Genomic DNA, 15292 nt, shown 5'->3' on the forward strand with positions numbered 1-15292 from the left:
AAAAACCTTTTTTATATTGTATTTCCCTCTCCCCACCGCAGGACGCCTCCCGAGAGACCCCACCTGCCCCAGCACCGTTTGTTTATGGAGGCCCCCGTTGGTTGAAATTCGAGGCAAATCATTCAGTTTTAAAGACTTTTTAGAATACTTAATTTCAGAGATATTTTATTTGGGATATTGACAGGCTTTCCTTAGAGAATCCTTCTAAAGAAAATGTAAGAAAGAGGTGATATTTTAAAGCTCTTTTCGAATAGCTACTTGGTACAACAAATTATTTGTTGGAATTAAGGGAGAGAATAGATTAGAAAACATTGAATGTACAGCAAAGAATTTTTTTTTAAATATATATTTTGAAGTCTTCCCTGATTGGCCAAAATGCATTCATTTTCAAATGGAGTTGTTAAAGGGACATAGAGTGGCGAGGTTCTAGGGAAGTCCTACAACCATTGTGCAATATTAGGGCATTCTAACAAAATTAATTGGTTATGGCAAGTTAGGGGCCTAATAAGATGGTGGGCGGTGGCACCACCGCGGTGCCTGCGGTGGCGGAAAATGCCTTTTTCCGCACGCCAGCAGCGGACCACACGCCGCCATATTAGTATGGCCAAACACAGCCCATTTCCTGTCCACCGTGATGCGACGCGCACCTCCATCAAAGTGCGCCCGCCACCGGGGCGGTGGGAGCCAATGGAGACTTACTGCCATGTGGAATGACGTTCCGTCCGCTGTACAAATCAGAATGCTCCAAACAGCCAGTTGCCCCGCAGCGGAGAAACCGCCCAACCAGGGATGGCAGAAGCTCGACAGCGGAGTGCAAAACCTGATTCCCTGTTCCGACCGCAATGGATCCAGCTCTTCACGTCTTTCCGGTGCTGTACCTGATACATCACCAGGAACTCATGGACCATCGCAGACGCCGCCGCAGGTATGCAATATCACAATCCCGCACACTACCACAACACACAACTCATGGGCTGATACAGGGTCTCTGGCCACACCAGACACCCTGGTGGGGACAGGAACACAGACACAAGTCCTACCTGCTACCAAGTCACTCCTCCGCAGCCAGGTCACACATTTCTGCGATCTCCAAGTAATGTACCGGTCACGTCACCGCAGCGTTGAAGACACGGGAAAACATGCTCACAATGCAGAAGGCAGGGCCAGCGGCAGGCATGGGCAGGGCATAAAGACCACAGGGCCACACCTCCAACCCTCCACACACTAGCGCCCCCAACTTGAAGGGACATGCCATGTGCCCCCCCTGTGCACCCCCATGCACAACAACAAGCTAGGTGAATCCACACCCTGCACCACACACCAATCAACTAGGGAGACAGCTACAGCAGGAGTGGCTGCAGAGGAACACACAGCACAGAAACACAGGCCCAGGGCAGCCCACACACCACAACAACACCACATTCATGGAAAGAAAACTGAGTACAAGCACAAAATGAACACACACACATACAATGAACAAACACCCTACTGGACACACAGCCTGCCAAGTCACACAGACATACCCCACACTGACACACAGCCACATACACAGACCACATGCCACCAGCAATGGAGCACAACATATATGAAAGCGCCAAAGTGAGGTGCACACAAATGGAAGGCCAAGGAGATAACCAACAAGCATGGGTACATCACATGCAAGACAAGGAACATAGAACAACACCCTCAGCCCATCAAAGCACACATGGCTTGAAGTCAAACCACAGTCACCTCAGTGCAACAACTCAGGGAGACAGTAAGGCAACCCATGTATAGGCACAGGGATGAAAGGAAGGCCCTAAAGTCAAACTGTGAACAGCCACACATATGTATACAACTACTTCACAGGAGTATGCCAGCAGCACAACACACAGGGCACATTGACACACTCCATGACTATCAAACACAAGTAGGTATCTTCACACATAACCCCTCACAACAGCAGCACACATCCCCAGTGAAAGACACACAGAAGAGTTTCAATAATGTCCAGTCAATATACAGACAAACAATCACACTCCCTGGGGGTATCCACAAACATCACACACACACAGGGATGCCAGAACCAATGTCTGCACAAAAAAACAGACAAACACATTACTCAACAGAAACACACACAACCACAACAAGACCAGACATGCCCTGTGTTGCAAAACTGTGGAAAGGCAATGGGAGCACAGACAGAACAGGAGTGCACAACCTCATCAACTAGGAACAATGCACAGACAACATATCACAACACAGACAAGAAGTGCATCGTCACAGAACAACACAGCCACATCAACCACACAACAGATGCCTAGGTACAAAAAGCACATAGCAAACACAGCAGGATATCAGGGGATGCACACCAGGCAAGGACAAGGCAACATACACCCACAGCACTGCATGCACAACAAGCAGTGTGTGCACACAAAACATAACAGTCCCACACAGCCATGAGTGACACACCATGAACACCCACAACAACAATCAAAACAGCACACTGACAACATCACACTCAGGAAGTCAAGTAGTACCCCAGCATACACACATACACCTAACCCAACACCCACAGATGCACAAGTCTGGGACACAAAAGTGGAAACAACTTGACCAGAAGACTGGGCAGCACAAATAGTTGAACTGCATATGAGCAACCATGACTGCTGAACAGTACAAGAACAATCCAGATAACTAATTGGGGAAATGTCCTGAGTAGCACATTGCTCCCGGGCAAAGATCTGCACCACAAAGCACAGTGTCACAAATGAAGTGATGGGGAGCCACACACACAGGCAATACAAGGGGACAGCTGACATCAAAGTGAAGTGGTGTGCACGTCAGTAGTGGACATGGCAGGAGTGTACCATACACAAATAGAGGGAGTGCAGACTCACGTTGGCTAGGCATCTTGAAGCACAGATAGGGGATGGTATGACACCACATGCCACACTGGAGGCAATAGAGAAGCATGTGACAGCAATGCATGAGAAAATCCCACCCACAATGTCAGTGTGGTTGAGCAGGTATGCACAGTGAGTACAAACAGTATCAAGACACGCGGCTGATCAACAAAACATAACACTGACTTGCCAGTCACACACTCTGCATACTCAAAATTGCCAAAAGCAACAAGTAGGAGTCAGCCAGAACTGCAAGGACACACCAACACACTGCACAGTGCACAACATACAACTCACACATGTGCACACAATCACAAGTACAGGGCTGAACAATCACACAAACAGGCACTCTACTCCTGGGTGACACGTGTGTAGTTGGCATTGCAGGGGCACACACACATCAACACTCCCGACAAATTCACCCCATTCACACTGCACACTTCTTGATCACCCAAGTGCACACATTGAAAGCAAGCCAAGTGACTAGGATGACTGACCATCACAAGATGACTATACACCGACACTGCTGGGCACACAGAAAGTAAGAACACACATACATGATGACCCTGGCCAGCCTGCCTGCAATCCTGTGGAAAGAATCCCACACTGTGCTGGCAGTGCCCCAAACCTGACATGTGTACAATATAGCCAACATGAACAAAGAATGAAAATGATAACGGCGTACCATCTAAAAACAACATCATTGCACCCACAAGTATCAGAGTCAGGAAGAACTGAAGTCCCTGTCACCCCTGTAAAAAATTTAACAAGTTAGACAAGCCATTGGCAATGTTGAAGTGGCACACAGGGCATGTGTCACAGTAAACCATATACACACAGAAAAAACTTTATTCAGTAAGGACACTGACAAAACAGACAACAGGAGCAACTGTCTTAATTCACAAATTGCAGAGATAGGCACCAACATTAGAGAAGAGCAAGGCACAAAATGCAGAGCTTCTCCATGAGAAGCTGCACTGGCAAGGGGAAAACAGCAAGGCCAGTGGCCAGTCCAAGGTGCAGATGAGGTACATGAAAAGCTGCACAGGCAATGGATAAACAGCAAGGCCAGTGGCCAGTCCAAGGTGCAGATGAGGTACATGAGAAGCTGCACAGGGTATAGTTCAACACAGCAAGGAGCAACAAGGCCAGTGGCCAAAACAAAGTGCAGAGTGAGTCCATGAGAAGCTGCACAGTCAGGGGGCACACAGCAGTGAACGACAAGGCCAGTGGTCAAAACGAAGTGCAGAGTGAGTCCATGAGAAGCTGCATAGGGAATAGTTCAATACAGCAAGGAGCAACAAGGCCAGTGTCCAAAAAGAAGTGCAGAGTAAGTCCATGAGAAGCTGCACAGGCAGGGGGCACACAGCAGTGAACGACAAGGCCAGTGGGCAGGACAAAGTGCAGAGTGAGTCCATGAGAAGCTGCACAGGCAGGAGGCACACAGCAGTGAACGACAAGGCCAGTGGGCAGGACAAAGTGCAGAGTGAGTCCATGAGAAGCTGCACAGGGAATGTGTGCGTCTTTACCCTGCCATGGTCAGCAACACAGTTAGGGCTGTCACGATGGGCAGTACAGGCCCTGGTGTAGGAGAGACAGGTGTGTGAGGGTGACTAACATTCAGACTTGGCTGTTAGTCAGACTGGGAGCTGGTTGTGTGTCGGGCACAGTTGGAGCACTTGACTGGGGGGAGAGAGGCCCAGCTGAGGTAGAGCTATCAGTGGCTTGGCAAGCCGAAGGGCTGCTTGGACCAGATGGTGTAGTGGCACGTGGAGGTGGAGTCATGCTGACGGGAGATACAGTGTGGGTGGGAGATTGTGGAGGGGTGCCTTTCCACTTCTTGGGGATTCTAAATGGCTTGCCTGACTTTGGATTAATGGGAAGTGGTGTGGACACAACAAGCACACTCAACACCAATGCTGCAGCAGGTGCAGACACTGGCCCTCCCTCTGGGGACGTGCTAGATCCAGCGGTACGCTTCGCCTGGCCTTGCCTTTGCCCCTCCATCCCCTGTTTAACAGGTGTTCCCCCTACAGTGCCATCCTTTCCCTGCTTCACTGGGCTTGGAATGGGAGTTGAGGTAGTGGGTGAACCTGCCTTGGAGCCCTTCTCATGTCTACCCTTGGCAGGCACCACCTTCTCAGTGGGCACGGAAATTGTCTGCTTGTCTTTGCGAGACGCTTTTGGGACAGGAGAGTCCTTGGCTGGGAATGGCTCTGAGGCATGTGACCCTGAGGTCTGCTTCTTTGATTTTTGGCCCTTGGTGTCGCCTGACGGGCTTTTGTCTTTGCGCTATGGGGTGGCTTTGGTTTTCAGTGGGGATGGTGTCTGCGCCCTGGACCGCTTGGGCTGCTGCTGCTGCTGTGTGCTACGTGTGCTGTATCGTGACTTTGAGGTCTGTGGAGCATGGTCACTATCGTCAGACGTGGCCAGTGGCATGGAGGTGGACAAAGGGATTGGAGCTGGGCTTCGAGATTGTGCCAGTTGAAGGGCTGCCATCACTGTGGAGGACAAAGACTGGACAGTCCACCCACCCACCCACCCACCCACATCTGAATGTATGCCCTCCATGAAAGCAACCACCTGTGCCAATTTTTTGTCGTGGTCTATGAATGCATTGAGGAGAGCTGTCAGGCCTATGCACAGCTGGCGCAAAAGGTCCACAGACTCAGCATTGATGGCAGGAGGGGGGACAGGGGCAGAGGCAGTGGTGCCTGGGGTGAAGGACAGTCTTCCCCTCTTACTGGGGCGAACACGGGCAGCACCAGTGGCTGGGAAGGTGGGCACTGTTTGCTGTGTGCTTGAAGATGATGCAGAGTCCCCGTTCCCTGTGCCCGCCAACATGGATGCGTCACAGCAGGCATCAGATGACGTTGAACTTTGCGTCTCTGGCCGTGATTCCTCCAGCAGACTCCTGTCCCCCTCTGAGGCGCTGCTCACATCTGTGTCACTGGGCTCCTGTGCAGCTGTTGTGCTTGTTTCCCCACTACTGGTGTCTGTCCCCGTCCCTCTGTGACCACGGGAGATGCTGCATGAGAGAGAGAGATTAGAGGGTCAGTTCAGTGGCAGCAACAGAACAAACATATGCAAGCAAAGCAACACTGAAGATGACTAAATATTCATGTTGCACGCCACCCTGTGCAATAACATTGTGCAAACACACTTTTGTTACTCAAACAGTGCCTGTAAACAAGAAAACCAGGCAAAAGTGAGCCATGTGATGACCACACAGCACAACATCCTGCTTGTGGCTCTGTTCAAACAGTAACACAAATAGCTCAGACCTGAAGCCCACGACCCAGAATGCTATTGAAATGCCCAGTACTCGAATTTCCTTAAGAAGTACAGGTAGGAAAAATGCATGACAGCCGCACCCAGCACAGAGGCCACTTACAAGCCACTGCATCACACTACCAACATCACATAGCCCAGCGCTGGCACAGGCTGTGTACACATGCAGCCACACACAGCCAAAGTCACTCTTCCCAGAATACTCACTCCTACTTTGCTGCTGACGCTGCTTCAATTGTGCATCCAGCCCAGGCTGTGTCACAGCCAAGATGCGGCACATTAGTGGTGTCATGCTGCGCCATGCCAACCTGCCAGTGTGAAGGAGCAGCCCCAGTGTCATCTCTGCAACGTTCTTTGCCAGCCGGCAGATGTCGTCCCACCTCTTGTGGCAGTGGGTGTGCCATTGGTTTGAGACACCCAGAGCCCGCACCTTGGTCGCAAAGGCCCTCCACACTGCCTTACGCTGGTGTACTTTGAGCTGCAGGCATGGGAGACAATAGGGCGAAAACATCAGTGACACAGTGTTAGGTAACAAAATCCCTCAGTACAGTAGCATGAAACTGACTCATCCCAAATCCACAGATATGTCTTTCAGAGACAAGAATGCATCTCACATAGTACATCTGCATGTGAAAAGCACACGTAAATGCAAGCAGGTGTGAGGGGGGACACAGTACCTGCACATCTCACATACAAGCAGGATGCCAGCACAGAAAGCCATGTGTAGTCTGCCCACAACCACTGTCCATTTCTAGGTAGAGCAAGACACACATCACATATCAACATGTGTTTGGGGGGAAACTCACTGTGTCCAACACTGTGCAGCCCTCAACGACTTTGCCCTGTGAATAGCTCACTGTGTCATGGATGTCACATTGAGGGACATGATCTCACAAACCCACACCCTTCTCACAGCGCCTGTCATGTGCAATCATTGTGTGGAGATCATTAGCTATTTGGTTCTCATTTGCCCCTGGGGCAGCTGCGAACTGGTGCTGTCCTGGGGGCAGTGCATTCGTGTGAAAAACAGAGCAGCTACTTTGAAGCCGCTCTGTGTTTTCACAGTACAGGTGGCACCTGCCTGCACTTTTAAAGGGGTTTAGAGATCCCCTTGCAGGCGGGTGCAGTGAGTGACTACAACCGCCTGCAAGGGGATGCTTGGGGGGTCCATGGGACCCCCTTTTCCCCCTCCAGAGGGCTGCAATCACGGGATGCACTGATAGTGCGACACCTCTTAGGCGGGGCACTGTCAGTGCTCCTCCTAAGAGATTCTTTGCCTCTGCGCCCACGTCTGTAAAACAGCGCGGGCATAAAGGCAACAGGATTCCCTGATTTGCATGGGGCCCAGCCCCCATGTAAATAAGGGAACGCCCTCTTGAGGAATCGCTGGCAGTGTTTGTGCCCCAGCACTGTCAATATTACAGAAGGGGATGCACAAGCATCTGCAGCCCCTTCTATAATACCAAAGTGCCCCGGTGGCACACAAAGTGGGCACAAACACCCCTTGCACCCCCGGGGCACTTCTGTAATATGGCCCCAGTTTGTCAAAATCGACAGCAGGCTTACAGAAACTTCACAAAAGAACTAAGGGCTACTTGCGATACCACAAAATGAAATGTTCAACAGTGTCTCAGGCACTGCTTCTGATTCCCAAATGGGTCAAAAGGGACCTGCCTCTTTAATATATATGAGGCAGAATGCAATTTGTGACCCATTGGGACTGGGCGGCACTCACAGGGATGGTGGCCTGCTGGTTATTTTTTTAATGTAGCCCGATCTCCTTAAAGGAAAACGGGATGCATTTAAAAAAGAAAAATGAAGTTTCTGTTTCATTTTTTTAAGAGTAGACAGTGGTACGTGGAACCACTGACTTATGTTATCCCCTGAGGACCCCATCCTGTTTGTGACTGGCTTACCACCTACTTGAAGTAGGCAGTAAGCTACAATTGTTTTGCAACAGCATTCCGGTCACAAAACAATCGTACATCCACCTGCGATTCGCTATTAGGAAGGGACGCCTTTGGCGCGCCCCTTCCTAATAGTGAATAGCAAATCCTATTTTGCAAGTCGGTAAAGGTTACTGACTCGCAAAATAGGGTTGGTACATGCTACAGGGCATTATAGCGGTCATAAATGGCCCAATTTGCTGTCTGCAAACGCTAAAAACAGTCGTCCATGTGGCCCTAAATCTGCAAAAGCGTGTTTCATCTGGGAAAGAATTTGTGCTGCAGGGCTGGACATCATATATCTCTATCTATCTATCTATCTATCTATCTATCTATCTATCTATCTATCTATCTATCTATCTATCTATCTATCTATCTATCTATCTATCTATCATCTAACTATCTATCTATTCACTGAAACAAAGAGTGGTTTCAGTGACGTTATAGTTAGGAATTAGCATTTAAAAAACCTTAGATATTCACTGAAAAAAATGTAATTCATGTTATATACTATATAATTTTGAAGTCAATCATATGTGTTTTATTGAAAGAATTATAAAAGTGATATTAATATAAATATTTTGAAATTTTTAGTTCTTATAATGAAGTTACAAAAGCCGCAATGCTCTTGCATACCCTCTTGCATGTATTTCCGGGTGCGCAATATGTTTGCGAAACATATATATATATATATATAATTTTATAATATATATTATACCAATAGATTTACTTTCAAATTTGTAAATCTACTATATTTGTAACTGGAATAAATATATAATATTGCTTACTCATTTTTTCCGGAATTGCGTCCAGTGTGCAGTGAATACGTTTCCGGTACGCAAATCCCATGAGACTTCTAAAGAAAGGATTTCATTAGTTAAGAAGCTTTCTATTCTACTACTTTGAGGACCCCACCCAATTTTTTCTTTCTATCAGGAGCATCTTTAGAAGAAACACCTTTTGTGTTCTCTCTCACTCTGCATTTATTTTTTGGGTGTTTTTACTCAACACTGGAGATGGCATCTGAAAATCCACCCACAAATGTATTTGAAGACACGTGGAAGACATTGCTTCTAGGTTTGGGGGTTGGTTTGTAATTTTTCACACGTGATCAGCAACAAGTTATATTTATGAATTGTGATTTGTCGGAGAATGATCCTCAATGCAATTATGTATATATAATTTCTTGTAAGAGATTATTTTGTTAAAAGTGTAAATATGTAACAATGTGGAGGAGCTGGAAGAACCTGTCAAAAAAGGAAGGAGAGTGTTGTCTAGACTTTTTCTCCATTCCACCTGGGGAGAAGAAAGTAAATGCCTGCAAAGTGACTTGCACTGTGTGTAAAAAAGTTTTATCTCTGGTCTCCGAGAAAAAATACTCCTGTGGAACTTCATCAATGGTGAAACATCTACAAACAATGCATCCAAACTGTCTCGCTCGAGAACAGCACCAACAAGAACTATAACAACTATCACAGGATGCTGAAGTTTCAGGAACCAGTACATCTTTGGTATCTACATTAACAGCAGATACATCATTGCTCGTACCTGAGTTTGCTGGTTTAGGGCAACACTGCATAAAGTGCAAAAAGCTACTTTGTGCTAGGGAGCAGTCTATTGCAGCAGTTATTGGAGCTGCAAGAAATCATAACTGTTAGTTTTGTTGTTGTTTTTGTAATGACGTTTCAATTGCAAAATGTTTTCAGTACTTTACTGCAGTTTGTTGCCTTGTTTTTTTATCTCATTTTTTTAAAAACACCCAAAAAATAAAAAAGAGTTAGAAAAACACAAAAAAAATAGCCTGAGTACAAGGGTAATGCCTGGGTTATTGGATGAGTGTATGGATAGTTCCTGGGTGACTGGATGAGTGCATGGGTAGTACCCGAGTGATATCAAGACTGCATTGGTAATGCCTGGGTGCTTAGATCAGTGCATGGGTAGTGCCTGCATGAAAGGATGAGTGCAAGGGTAATGCCTGGGTCATTGGATTAGTGCATGGGTAGTGCCTGAGAGAATGGACGAGTGTATGGGTAGTCCCTGAGTCAATGGTTGAGTACAAGAATAGTGCTTGAGTGATTGCATGAGTGCATGGGTAGTGGCTGGGTGATAGCATGAGTGCAGGGGCAGTGACTGGGTGATTGAATGAGTGAAGGGGTAGTGCCTGAGTGAATGGTTGAGTGCAAGAGTAGTGCCTGAGTGATTGCATGAGTGCAGGGGGACTGCCTGGGTGATTGGATACGTATATCTGTAGTGCCTGGGAGAATGGATGAGTGCATGGTTAGTGGCTGAGAAAATGGTTTAGTGCAATAGTAGTGCCTGAGTGATTGCATGAGTGCAGGGGCACTGCCTGGGTGATTGGATCAGTGCATGGTTAGTGCATGAGTGAAAGGATGAGTGCATGGGTAATGCCTGGGTCATTGGATGAGTGCATGGGTAGTGCCTGGAAGAATGGATGAGTGCATGGGTAGTGCCTGAGTGAATGGTTGAGTGCAAGATTAGTGCCTGAGTGATTGCATGAGTGCATGGGTAGTGCCTGGGTGATTGCATGAGTGCAGGGGTACAGCTTGGGTGATTGCATGAGTGCAAGGGTACAGCCTGGGTAATTGCATGAGTGCATGGGTAGTGCCTGAGTGAATGGATGAGTGCAAGGGTAGTGCCTGGTTGCTTGAATGAGTGTATGGGTAGTGCCTGAGTGATTTGATGAGTGCATGGGTCCTGCCTGGGTGACTGGGTGAGTGCAAGAGTAGCACCTGGGTCGTTAGATGAGTGCATGGGTACTGCCTGATTGAATGGATGATTGTATGCATAGTGCCTGACTGAATGGATGAGTGCAAAGGTATTGACTGGGTGATTGGATGTGTGCATGGGTAGTACCTCACTGAATGGATGAGTGCATGGGTAGTACCTCAGTGAATGGATGAGTGCATGGGTAGTGCCTGAGTGAAAGGATGACTGCAAGGGTAATGCCTGGGTCATTGGATGAGTGCATGGGTAGTGCCTGAGAGAATGGATGAGTGCATAGGTAGTGCCTGAGTGAATGGTTAAGTGCAAGAGTAGTGCCTGAGTATTGCATGGGTGCATGGGTAGTGCCTGGATGATTGCACGAGTTCAGGGGTACTGCCTGGGTGATTGGGTGAGTGCATGGGCAGTGCCTGGATGATTGCATGAGTGTATGGGTAGTGTGTGGGTGATCGCATGAGTGCAAGGGTAGTGCCTGAGTGAAAGGATGAGTGCAAGGATAATGCCTGGGTCATTGGATGAGTGCATGGGTAGTGCCTGAGAGAATGGATGAGTGCATGGTTAATGCCTGAGTGAATGGTTGTGTGCAAGTGTAGTGCCTGCGTGATTGCATGAGTACATGGGTAGTGCCTGGGTGATTTGATGAGTGTATGAGAAGTACCTGAGTGAAAGTATAAGTGCCAGGGGGATGCCTGGGTCATTGGATTAGTGCATAGGCAATGCATAAGAGAATGGATGAGTGCATGGGTAGTTTCTGAGCGAATGTTTCAGTGCAAGAATAGTGCCTGAGTATTGCATGAGAGCAGGGGCACTGCCTGGGTGATTGGATGAGTGCATGGGTAGTGCCTGAGAGAATGGATGAGTGTATGGGTAGTCCCTGAGTCAATGGTTGAGTACAAGAATAGTGCTTGAGTGATTGCATGAGTGCATGGGTAGTGGCTGGGTGATAGCATGAGTGCAGGGGCAGTGACTGGGTGATTGAATGAGTGAAGGGGTAGTACCTGAGTGAATGGTTGAGTGCAAGAGTAGTGCCTGAGTGATTGCATGAGTGCAGGGGGACTGCCTGGGTGATTGGATCAGTGCATGAGTAGTGCCTGAGTGAAAGGATGAGTGCAAGGGTAATGCCTGGGTCATTGGATACGTATATCTGTAGTGCCTGGGAGAATGGATGAGTGCATGGTTAGTGGCTGAGTAAATGGTTTAGTGCAATAGTAGTGCCTGAGTGATTGCATGAGTGCAGGGGCACTGCCTGGGGGATTGGATCAGTGCATGTTAGTGCATGACTGAAAGGATGAGTGCAAGGGTAATGCCTGGGTCATTGGATGAGTACATGGGTAGTGCCTGGAAGAATGGATGAGTGCATGGGTAGTGCCTGAGTGAATGGTTGAGTGCAAGAGCAGTGCCTGGGTGATTGTATGAGTGCATGGGTAGTGCCTGGGTGATTGCATGAGTGCAGGGGTACAGCTTGGGGGTTTGCATGAGTGCAGGGGTACAGCCTGGGTAATTGCATGAGTGCATGGGTAGTGCCCGAGTGAATGGATAAGTGCAAGGATAGTGCCTGGTTGATTGAATGAGTGTATGGGTAGTGCCTGAGTGATTTGATGAGTGCATGGGTTCTGCCTGGGTGACTGGGTGAGTGCAAGAGTAGCACCTGGGTTGTTAGATGAGTGCATGGGTACTGCCTGATTGAATGGATGAGTGTATGCATAGTGCCTGACTGAATGGATGAGTGTAAAGGTATTGACTGGGTGATTGGATGTGTGCATGGGTAGTACATCAGTGAATGGATGAGTGCATGGGTAGTGCCTGAGTGAAAGGATGACTGCAAGGGAAATGACTGGGTCATTGGGTGAGTGCATGGGCAGTGCCTGGGTGATTGCATGAGTGCATGGGTAGTGTATGGGTGATCGCATGAGTGCAAGGGTTGTGCCTGAGTGAAAGGATGAGTGCAAGGATAATGCCTGGGTCATTGGATGAGTGCATGGGTAGTGCCTGAGAGAATGGATGAGTGCATGGTTAATGCCTGAGTGAATGGTTGAGTGCAAGTGTAGTGCCTGCGTGATTGCATGAGTACATGGGTAGTGGCTGGGTGATTGCACGAGTGCAGGGGTAGTGCCTGGGTGATTTGATGAGTGTATGAGAAGTACCTGAGTGAAAGTATAAGTGCCAGGGTAATGCCTGGGTCATTGGATTAGTGCATAGGCAGTGCATGAGAGAATGGATGAGTGCATTGGTAGTTTCTGAGTGAATGTGTCAGTGCAAGAATAGTGCCTGAGTATTGCATGAGTGCATGGGTAGTGCCTGAATGATTGCATGAGTGCAGGGCTACTGCCTGGGTGATTAGATGAGTGCACGGGCAGTGCCTGGGTCATTGCATGAGTGTCTGGGTGAATGCATGAATGCAGGGGTAGTGCCTGAGTGAAAGGATGAGTGCAAGGATAATGCCTGGGTCATTGGATGAGTGCCTGGGTAGTGCGTGAGAGAATGGATGAGTGCATGGTTAATGCCTTTGTGAATGGTTGAGTGCAAGAGTAGTGCCTGCATGACTGCATGAGTACATGGGTAGTGCCTGGGTGATTGCATTAGTGCAGGGGTACTGCCTGGGTGATTGGATGAGTGCATGGGTAGTACCTGAGTGACTTCATGAGCGCAAGGATAATATCTGGCTGCTTAGATCAGTCCATGGTTAGTGCCTGAGTAAAAGAACTACTGCAAGAGTAATCCCGGGGTCATTGGATGAGTGCAAAGGTAGTGCCTAAGAGAATAGATGAGTCCATGGGTTGTGCCTGAGTGAATAGTTGAGTGCAAGAATAGTTCCTGGGTGATTGCATGAGTACATGGGTAGTGCCTGGGTGATTGCATGAGTGCAGGCATAGTGCCTGGGTGATTTGATGAGTGTATGAGAAGTACCTGAGTAAAAGTATGAGTGCAAGGGTAATGTCTCGACCATTGAATGAGTGCATGGGTAGTGCCTGGGTGAATGGTTGAGTGGAAGAGTAGTGCCTGGGTGAATGGTTGAGTGGAAGAGTAGTGCCTGAGTGATTGTATGAGTGCATTGGTAGTGCCTGAGTAAATGGTTGAGTGCAAGAATAGTTCCTGATTGTTTGCATGAGTACATGGGCAGTACTTGGGTGATTGCATAAGTGCAGGGGTACTGCCTGGGTGATTGGATGAGTGCATGGGTAGTGCCTGTGTGAAAGGAAGAATGCAAGGGTAATGCCTGGGTTATCCTATTATTACAGGAGAGAATGGATGAGAGCATGGGTAGTGTCTAGTCTACATGAGAGGATGACCACCTGGCTGATTACATGAGCAGCATGATGGTAGTTTTCAAATAGTGTAAATGATCAACATTATTTTTATTAGAAACAAATAACATATAAATAAACTTTAAATATTTTTTCATGTTATCATGCATATCATATTATGTATTCTTAACTAAACAGCAGTATAACTCTTTTCAAACTTCACCAGTAGCTACTATAAAGAAGAAGAAGAAAAACTGTTATTCAATGATAATATATTACAGAAATTATAATATTATATTTTTAAGAACACAACATACAATTAAGAATTACGTTACATTTTCAGTTTCCCTTTTTTGCTGTTCTCAGATTCCACTTAACCTCACCATACACAGTGATTTCAATGTGATATCATCATTGAACAGCGGTGAAAAATGTATTACATTGATTGAAGAATAAATCAGTGTAGATGATCATTTTCAATATATGTAGCTATGTGTTTTTTCTATGTATACTTTGTTAATTACTTCCTTCATCTACATTAACTCTATTAATTATGTCAAATACATTTGCCAAAATGTAGACTTGCATTTACGTACAATATACACAACGAATATATGAACGATTTCCTATTAAACAAACTTTTCCAAATGCAATATCAATTAGCGCAAATAATATTCCAAACACTAATTATAAATACTAATTGATTGCAGTGCTGTCTACTTTCTGATCACATCTTCCCAATAGGCCGAATGATGTATTCAAAACTTTGGTTCCAAAAATATCAAATATGAATTTGAGAATTCATAAGGCAATCTATGTTTGAATTCCAAGTGGGCATCATTGCAATGTGTCCATCCTTTATTACAATTTAAATACACAGTATAGTGTCCAGATGTTGTATTAGGTCCATCATGGAAAATAATAGTCACTGCTATATAAGTTCTTCCTAAAATAGATATCTGACTTCCATGAATTTTTTAATTTTGGTTTCTAATTTTCTTCTATTTGCTCTACAACCTTGTAGCATTAAAATTAGATATTTTCTAAATCTTTCTGTATGCAATGTAGACAGCATCTCTGATCTACAATGCGAGCATTTCATGTCCTGATTGGCTGTTTTTATCAATTTGTCAAAAGGTACTGATTTGCAGTCTGGTATCGTCAAGTATATGAATCGTTCTGT

General features: G+C 46.8%; 1 long non-coding RNA gene across 1 annotated transcript in view; it reads right to left on the reverse strand.

The window, feature by feature from the left end:
* Positions 1–5442: 5442 nt before the first annotated feature.
* The window catches only part of LOC146811121 (uncharacterized), a 36190-nt gene continuing 26340 nt past the window's right edge, over positions 5443–15292 (reverse strand). The window contains exons 2-3 of the long non-coding RNA XR_014965780.1: positions 6384–6654; positions 5443–5913 (exon numbers count right to left, since the gene is read on the reverse strand). This is a non-coding gene — a long non-coding RNA (uncharacterized LOC146811121). The remainder of the gene's footprint in view (positions 5914–6383; positions 6655–15292) is intronic.

The sequence above is a fragment of the Triturus cristatus genome, chromosome 7 (genome assembly GCF_964204655.1).
Source record: "Triturus cristatus chromosome 7, aTriCri1.1, whole genome shotgun sequence".
Taxonomy (NCBI): domain Eukaryota; kingdom Metazoa; phylum Chordata; class Amphibia; order Caudata; family Salamandridae; genus Triturus; species Triturus cristatus.